The sequence below is a fragment of the Mytilus edulis genome, chromosome 2, assembly GCF_963676685.1.
Source record: "Mytilus edulis chromosome 2, xbMytEdul2.2, whole genome shotgun sequence".
Taxonomy (NCBI): Eukaryota; Metazoa; Mollusca; class Bivalvia; order Mytilida; family Mytilidae; genus Mytilus; species Mytilus edulis.
The window spans coordinates 73,133,463-73,143,435 of record NC_092345.1 but is presented as its reverse complement, the minus strand read 5'-3'; the positions used below and the strand labels follow the sequence as shown (position 1 = coordinate 73,143,435).

At 33.1% G+C, this 9,973-nt stretch overlaps 1 long non-coding RNA gene across 1 annotated transcript; it reads right to left on the bottom strand.

Annotated features, from left to right (window-relative positions):
- Nucleotides 1-231: 231 nt before the first annotated feature.
- On the bottom strand, nucleotides 232-1,385 carry LOC139510679 (uncharacterized). The gene is made up of 2 exons (XR_011661953.1): nucleotides 1,309-1,385; nucleotides 232-487 (listed from the first exon to the last, which is right to left on the bottom strand). It is a non-coding gene; the product is annotated as an uncharacterized lncRNA (long non-coding RNA).
- Nucleotides 1,386-9,973: the final 8,588 nt, after the last annotated feature.

Below are 9,973 nucleotides of genomic sequence, written 5' to 3'. Positions count from 1 at the left end.
CTTTCGGAATGTAAGTCCTCCATGCTATTCAACTTCGTACTTTATTTGGCATTCTTAACTTTTTGATTCGAGCAACACTGATAATACTTTTGTTGACGAAACGAGCGTCGTGTGTTTTTCAATTTTTGAAACTGGTATCTATAAGTTTTTGACAGTATACCTTTTTTTTTGGGGGGGGGGGGGAAGTAGCATACTTAGTACATATTTTCAACATGAAACATAAAGCAATAATGACTTTCATCATTTCTTTATACAAATAAGGTGATGTCCAATTTCTTTATTTTTGTGTGTTTATAGTTAATCCAAAAAATGAATTTAAACGCAGAGCATATAGGTAGTGTAAATATCGGCACACACTAGTAATATATAGTTGTATTCAAAGGGGTTTTCTTGGGTGTCAGGCTTAATCATTCCATCTTATGTATTTCACAATTGTATCCCCTCTGTTAACCATTACCCTACTGCAGGTACTTCTGTACTTGGGTAACTGCAATAGAGAAAATGAATTATTAAGTTAAATCACTATATATAAAGTAATTCATCGAACAGTTTTAATTCTAATATTGAAAGGTTATTGTATAAACGATTGCGATTACCCCTTTATTTTGTTTGTTTAATAAAGTCTGAAAAACTGTTTGAAACATATTTTTGAAGTCGATAAGTTTAAGCTCTCAGTTGAAGATGGAATTATTTGCACTGGAATATTGCGCTAACTTTGCGTAACGATTTGTAAATTGATACTTTGCCATACATGCATCAAATAGAACTATTTGCAATCGTGATGCCTTAAATGGTGTTGATTTACATTTTTTTTGGTGAAAATATGTATAAGATAAACGCATTCCTTATTGACTTTGCCTTCTTAATTATGTTCCGTGATTCGAACTATTATTGTCCAACTAAATTTTAGAAATATAAGAATTAAAACACCTTATGAATAGAATGAATGAATTTAATATAAAGATTTTAACAAATGAAATGAATAAATTATTCATTGTTTGCAACCACGACATAAATTAGAAATGTGTGTCACATATATTGTGCGAATAAATCGACAAACATTGTTATATTTTTGATAACACCTGATTGACTGTTTGTTTTTGCAGTCTTCTTATTCATCTTATCGTCTTGATTGAATTAACAAAATTATCATAAAAGATACAAAATGACGTAAAGGTCATCATATCGCCTTCACGGTTACAATGCATAAAACCCATACCACATAATTATACCAAGCTAAAAAAAAAACATGACAACAAAACAAAATGTAAAATTTGATTTTAAATGTTGTACAAAATGTACATGTACCTGATTTTTTCAAAGAGTTAATAACGAGGTCCAAGTCCGCACATGCCTTCATTCTTTTGGTGTAAATTGTATATGCAAACCTTGAATCCAAAACTTTCCAATTGTCAAAAACCAATTTCTCAGCAGTAACATAAACTCTGTCCAATCGTATTATGGTGCATGATGTATATATATCTAAATAAATATCTATTCCTCTTGCATGGTACCAATATATGAAGTTGATTGATAGGGATGTTATAAACACTGACATAAAAACGAAGCAAACAGAGTTATGAGGGAAATGACAGAAATCGACACTACATAAGTCCCCATCACTAATTGGTTGACCTATAAAATGTGTCAGTGTCCTAATTCACCTACGTCAAAATTTTGCCGTCTTAGTTCTTTGGATATCAAAATGGTCGCCTGATCTTTCAATCGAGATATTGTGATGTGTTTTTCGATTGGGACTTTATGACAAAGTGAGGATTTGCATTGCGGGTGTAACATGGGTAGCTAGAGACTCAGGGTGTTTTCTTGAAGCTTTTATAGATTGATGATATGTTCAAATAAAACCAGTATATTGTTGGAACCTCAAAATACACACATGAACATTTGAGAATGTGTATTAAGTAAAAATTGAAAGATGTTTTGAAAATTGCCCTTATGTGTAATAAATTCAGGACAAATTTTACCTTCCTCTTTTTAATATTACTTACCTAATAATAAGCAAAACTTTAAAACATTGAAAAACAGCATTCTAGAAAGGAAAATATTTAAATGTTGATATGTCCAAATTCTATATATATTGTCTATATAACTGAGGATGATAAGAGTTCCAATCTTATACAGTTATATCATTTATAATCTTATCTATGCCATATGTCCATATAAATGACCATACTGATTTAGGGAGAAGATTGATCCAACATAAACACCCTTTGGAGAGGAAAAGAAAAAAATCTCTTTTGATGTGTAACAGTTATATAGTTCTATTCTAAATTGAAAATGATACCCATTGTGAAGATGTGAGTAAAAACGACACTAATTTTTAAAAGAAGCACATAATGACATTTAGAGGTTAACATATGGCTTCAACAAAAACAAGTTTCTTTACAATATACCTCAAGGTACTAGTATTGCCACGGCTAGTGTTAACCAGTTACGAACGAATTTAACAGAAATAATCTAAGAAATACCACCAACGCGCAAACCCTCTTTATTTATAAAGGACAACTATAATAAGGTATAGCTTCAAACAATCACTGAAAATGTATCCCGACTTTCAATAATACAAATATTATTGTAACTTTCAAATGTTCAGGTTTAAGTTATGAATGAAGCAGTAACCTTCAGTACGAATTGGCTCAGACGATTTACAGTTAGGAAAACGCTACGCAGAACGACTAAGAGTGAACAAAACCAGATCAACAAAAACAGCGTTTAACTCATCTCTCTTGAAGTGTGAACCGTTCATATTCAACTTTTTGTACCAGTCATAATGATCATTGTCATGTAAAAAGCTGAATATGAGTCACATTTGGTGATGTCGTAAACGATTTAAATAGCGACGGAATTTAGCTTGAATACTACTTTAGTTAGTTAAATACAAGACATAAGCAATTTGAAATTTGACGAGTGATTTCCTCCTTCCGGTTTTTTGTGTGTTTTATTTCTATTCTTAAACAAAACTTTATCTAAAAATAATGTTTTTCGGAAAGCAGAAATTAAAAGAAATCCTTCGGATCTCTTTGGAAATACGGTAAATATAGTGTCCGACCTCCAAAGTGGGGCGTCCGTTTGGCTGTGCTGGACGTTCAGGTAAACAGCCACGATCAGTTGGAATGAAATGTGTACTTGGTGACCTTCTGCTGTTGTTTTTCTATGGTCGGGTTGTTGTCTCTTTGGCACATTCCCCATTTCCATTCTCAATTTTACAAATAGTGCAAAGCTAACTGCACGTTTAGAACATCAGCTTTTTGATGGAGCTGGAGGTGGCCTGTTGCAAAGCAATATTTCTGTCCATATCCAATATATTTTTCAGTGGCTGTTAAAATTTCCAGACCTTCATCTCGAACGTCCTCTGTTACAGGACCTACATATTGGGTTTAGAGTTTAAGTGTTATTGTCCTGAACTCGCTTTACATATTTGCCACTCTACGATAAGCAACCAACAAGCAATCTTTTAAAATTGTCCATTTATAAATCTAAAAAATATGAAGAAACAATGGTTTCAACTTCCTCAGGCAAAGTTGAACGTAGATGGATTTTGGTCCATTTGGTCATTACACTCAAAGTCAGTTTTTTAGCACAAGAATGTCTTAATCGCATTTAATTTTTATTCGAAAACCCGGGTATATGTTCAAATGAACATGCAAAGCATTCAAATTAAGATGATCAGTCAGGAATAAAACTATCATACTCGAGCCGATCTGTCCGCATGTAATGTCACTAGAAAAAATCTGATCTACTCTCGAATAAACTGGACCGATTCACACAAAAAACCTGAATATTTTTTTAATGAAATCCAAAAATATTCAAGTTACGCTTTTGTAAATTTTTAATAAGTTATTCACGTGAATGTTTCTTCTTTTGTGGACATATTTTCTTCAGTCACGTATGCTTACAATGAAGATTTTATGGGCGCATTGCATTTATGCCATTTTTCTTAAAAATGCAACATTTCATTAATCGTATTCAATTACCACAGGTAAATCTGTCGCATCTCGATAAATATGATATTTTATTTTTTTCATAAATTTTTTATTACAACATGATGTAGTCTATTCATTTTAAATTAAGGTAATTTATGATTCAAAAACAGAGTGTGTAAAGTAATGAAACATGTTCCGCGTTGCATACGAGATTAATCTCAAGCACATATTACATATTTATTGTAAATCCCGAACGAACCCACCATTTACATTACTTTACCAGGTCAGGACTTTTGACAGTAAAACGACAATTCTTCCCGTCCTCCCTTCCAAATCATCTTTTTCAAACTAACCATTGATAAACATTGATATTGTTTTAGAATGTACTAAATTCAAATATCGTTGTTAAATTCATATTAGGGCATTTCTCCCCCCCCCCCTCATTCACTATATGTCGTTTTATACCCAGAGGGTATCACCAGCCCAGTAGTCAGCACTTCTGTTTTGACATTAATTGTCGTTGATATGATCATGATTATAAATAAACTGTTTACAAAACTTTTGATATACTATGGCTTTTCTACCTCTGGAATATATTACCTTAGTTGTATTTGGCACAACTTTTAGGAATTTTTGGTCCTCAATGCTCATCAACTACGTACTTTATTTTGCCTCTTTAATTCTTTTTGATTCGAGCATCACTAATGAGTCTTTTATAGACGAAACGCGCGTCAGGCGCAAATAAAAAAGTTCAATCCTGGTATCTATGATGAGTTTATTTACAAACACTGTGTCAATGCCACTGCTGGTGGAGTTTTTATTCCCCGAGGGTATCACCAGCCAAGTAGTCTGCACTTCTGTGTTGACATGTATTATCATTGGTATGATCAAAATTATAGATTGTCTATAATGTGTTTATTTAGATTATCGTTAGTTTACTTGTAGCCGTCTATGCAAATCAAATATGCTTAAACGGAGGTAGATATACTTTGTCAAAAAACAAACATCCATGAGTACTCACTTACGCGAAAAGGAAGATCCAGTATAATCACGCGATCACAGTAAAACAAGGTCTTATCATATCCAGACTTCAAAAGCTGAGCAGGCAATCACGGTAAAACAATGTCTTATCATCTTTAGACTTCACAAGCTGAATAGGCGATCACTGTTAAACTAGGTCTTATCTTCTTCAGCCTTCACAAGCTAGTCAGGCGTTTATGGTGAATCAAGATATTATCATCTTCAGCCTTCTTAAGCTGAGCAGGTGACCATGTTCAAACAAGGTCTTATCTTCTTTAGCCTTCACAAACTATTCAAGCGATCACTTTAAAACAAGGTCTTACATCTTCAACTTTCACATGCTAAAAAGGCGATAACTGTAAAACAAGGTCTTATCTTCTTCAGCACTCACAAGCTAGTCAAGCGATTATGGTGAAACAAGGTCTTATCATAAACAGCCTTCAAAAGCTGAGCAGGCGTTCACGGAAAAACAAGATCTTATTATCTCCAACCTTCATAAGCCGAGCAAGCAATTACAGTAAAAAAAAATGTCGTATCATATCTACTGCCTTCACAAGCTGATCATGCGATCACGATAAAAAAAAAGATTTTATCATTTCCAGCCTTCACAAGCTGAGCAAGTGATTATAGGAAAACAATGTCTTATCATCTCCAGACTTCACAATCTGAGCAGGTGACAACGGTAAAAAAATGTTTTATCATCTCCTGCCTTCACCAGCTGAGCAAGTGATTATGGTAGAACAATGTCTTATCATCCCCAGACTTCACAATCTGAGCAGGTGACCAAGGTAAAAAAAATGTCTTATCATCTACTGCCTTCACAATCGTAGCAGGTGACCACGGTAAAACAATGTATTATCATATCCAGCCTTCACAAACTGAGCAGGCGATCACGATTAAACAGGTTCTTATCATCTCAAGCCTTCACAGGCTGAGCAGGCGATCACGGAAGAAAATATGTCTTATTTACTCCAGACTTCACAATCTGAGCAGGTGACCAAGGTAAAACAATATTTTATCATCTCCTGCCTTCACAATAGTAGCAGGCGATCACGATTAAACAAGGTCTTATCATCTCCTGCCTTAACAAGCTGAGCAAGCAATTATGGTAAACAATGTCTTATCATCTTCTGCCTTCACAAGCTGAGCAAGTGATTATGGTAAAACAAGATCTTATTATCTACAGCCTTCACAAGCTGAGCAAACGATTACGGTAAAACAATATCTTATCATCTCCAGCCTTCACACGCTAAGCAAGCGATTATGGTAAAACAGGGTCTTATCATCACCATCCTTTGCAAGCTGAGCAAGCGATGACGGTAAACCAAGATATTATCATCTCAAGCCTTCACAAGCTGAGCAAGTGATCACAGTTAATCAAGATCATATCATCTCCTGTCTTCATAAGATGATCTGGAGTCAACAGAAAAAAAAAGAAAATCTTAATTGTTGGCACATGTTTTAAATAGGCATTATATAAATGTTTCAATTTTCCTCGCCGGAGACAGGCACTATCATATGATCCATACCTTGGAGTAATGCCTCAAAAGTTCTTATACTTTGTTAAAGTGCATCGATAAAATTACAATATTACATTTTTTAAAGTCAATAAAAGCCATATTGATATTTAAGAAATATTTTATTAAGTTTTAAATAGATGTTTTAAATTCCATTTGAATAATAAATTAAATGTAAATACCAAAGATGAGTGCAATATGAACTTAACATTTTTTCAATAATAGAGCACAATGTTTGACATATCATTTATATTAGATTGTTACCATGCAGAATAACTAATTAAAAATAGTGCTATATCATGTTAAAAAAGACATAGAATACATCGAAAGGAGGACCAAAACTTTTAAAATTGCAAAAATTGTGCAGCGTCAGGTAGTCTCTGACAACATATATCTTTCTAATTGATTTACAGCTTTTTATTTGAAGTGTCAGAATAACAATGAAAAAGAATCCGGCCATATAAAATTAATCTTTAGCCGTTTCTTAAGTGAGTATGTAGATGGTATACATGACCAACATTGGATCTTTAGATATTTCACGCGACATATACGGGAGTCCCATAACCCCGGTTTAAGATTTGGATAAATTATGCAAAAGAAACATGTTGTCATTTCGATCATCTTTTACATATAATGACAACGGTAAGCAGTGTAACAAACTAATTAACTGTAGGCATTTCTTTATGAAGACTATAGATTTCGGACTAGGGGTCCCGTAGGTTTCAGAGTTTGTAGTTGCGAATGATACCTAACATGATTTAAGTGGGATTGCTTTGTTCATAAATTTATATTTATATTTAAAATTACTCTCCTGATTATGTTTTTCTTCTTTTTTTGTTTAAAAGGGACTTTAGCTGTCAAATTCATGTTCACCGATTTGACTATAATTTTCATAATAGATTTAAAACAATGTATAACATTTATCCAAATTATAAAAAGTTAAAAATAAACAATTTACAGAGCATGATAACTTGTGGCTTCGTTTCGTGTGTATTTTAATCTAAACGCCATCTAATTAACTGTCGGTATGACCCGAAAACAACCGATGGTCACATAACACGATATAGGCATAAACATGAATGAAAATAGATGGAACTCGTACAAATGGATTGTTCTATGTCTGTTTGATTTCAATTTTAAGTTTAAGAACAGATAATTTTCTATTTTACCTGTATAAGAATGATTTTTCGTGGATCGAATAAGTCCATCAAATGATTTACCTTTGTTTCACTTTAAATGTTGATATTATTTTCTTTTGATAGCCTAACACGCATCAATCATGCATAATCTATTTCTCGCTAAGGGATTAAATTGAAGTTCACATAAATACGGACTCAATTATGTCAAATTATTCACTTTCAAGTGAATAATTCATCATCGATGTGGATTTATTTTTTAGCTTATTTTGACAGACTTAGTTTTATAGTTTAAACATATTTATTTACAGTGGATTGGGAAACAAGTTATTGAAACTTATATTAATTCCTTTCCACTTTCCGGGTGCGAGTGCTGCCTTGTAGCGGCATTAGCCTACTCTTTTTCGAAATCTACAAGGGTGTCTTTTCGGTGCAACAGATATGGCTCTCTCTTAAAATGGGTCAGCCATTTATCGTTCCCTTCCGACGGACTATCCTTGTTTCCTCAAGACCATACTCGCAAATGGTGTCAAGGGAGAGCCGAACATTAAGTCCCTGAAATTAACATCCCGGAACGGGAATCGAACCAGGAACATTTGTGTTAGTAGTCCGATGCACTAACCACTACACCACGGCTCTCTTTTGACAGACTTGAACCATACTGGCTGCTAATAGCGAATTATTAGTTCACTATTTCACTTTCATTAAGGATTAAATTTGAAAAAAATCATGATTTAATTTTTTCAGTCATCTCGTAGCAAGTACCCCTTCAATTATACTGTGAATATGCATGTTCCATTTTCTTTTTATTTGTGGTGTAGAAATAATACAAAGACAATTTCGGTCTGATCGATAACTTTTGTTGCAAGGCAGTCTGGAAAATGCAAAGAGCTTTTCACATAAACAAACCCTATCATTTACTATGTATTTGTGGTCATTTATCGTACATTGTCAGATTTGAATACTAATAATATGAAATTTCAAACAATTTTCACTTTCTAGTATGTAGTAGTGCACTTCATGTGACCTACAATTTGAAGTATGTTAATAAGTCATTTTGGATTTGTTTCATAATACTATTTCGTTTTCCAGTTAATGATTATGGACCTTTGATCTGTTTTTTTCTATTCTTATACATTTATATTCAACCGAAATAAAAATGTCTGAAATGCGTTCATCAAATTAAAATTAAAAAAAATGTCATTATATCATGAAGATGTTCATACGTTAATAGTAAAACAAAAGTATCTTCGTAGGCATTGCCAAGTTCCTTCACGTTATTTTGAACAAAAAAATTGGAAAAGTAAGAAAATCTCGACATGCATGATGCAAATTCATTATTTTCTCTGTAGATATTCAAATTCAAACTCTGTTGTTATCACAGAAATAACTTACAGCAGTAAGAAACACGTGCTTGACCTAAAAAGGATAAGTGCAATAAATTAAATGATATTCTACTTTCAAATTTGAATTCCATTTCACAAGACTTGCTATTACATACATTGTAGAACGGGTTGTGTAAACTTTCCTGTTATAAATCAGGCCGTTATTTTTTCTCAGTTGAAATTTCATAATTTTTTTTTATATCGGTGCCTTTTAAATAAAGGCAACAGTAGTATACCGCTTTTCAAAACTCATAAATCCATGGACAAAAACAAAATCGGGTAACAAACTAAAACCGAGGGAAACGCATTAAATATACGAGGAGAACAACGACACAACACTAAAATGTAACACACACAGAAACGGACCAAGCATCAGACAAAATCCCACGAGAATAACAAATAGAACATCAAAACCAAATACATGAATTTGGGATAGACAAGTACCGTGACACGTCTTATCGCAATGTGAAATTGCACTCAAAAATAAGAGAAAACAAACGACGCAACGTTAAAATGTAACACACACAGAAAGGAACAATAATATAACAATGGCCATATTCCTGACTTGGTACAGGACATTTTTAAAGGAAAAAATATGGGTTGAACCTGGTTTTGTGGCATGCCAAACCTCGCACTTTAATGTCAATATTAAATATAACATTGAAATGACAACATAATATTAAAGCCGACTATACGATATGGGCATTTCTCATTGTTGAAGCCTACAATTGCACACGTCCACTTCATCTTATCTTTGGTTGATAGTTGACTCATTGGCAATTATACCACATCTCTTTATTTTCATATTAACCAAATCACATTTTGTCCTTGTACCATGTCAGACTATCTGGAATTTAAATTTCTTGGTATTCATAAACATTTTTTATTTACCTGTGTAGGATATGACCCAGCTTTTTTCAAAAGTGATGTTTTTCTATAAATTGTTTAATATTTCATAGTGGTATCTTTAATAC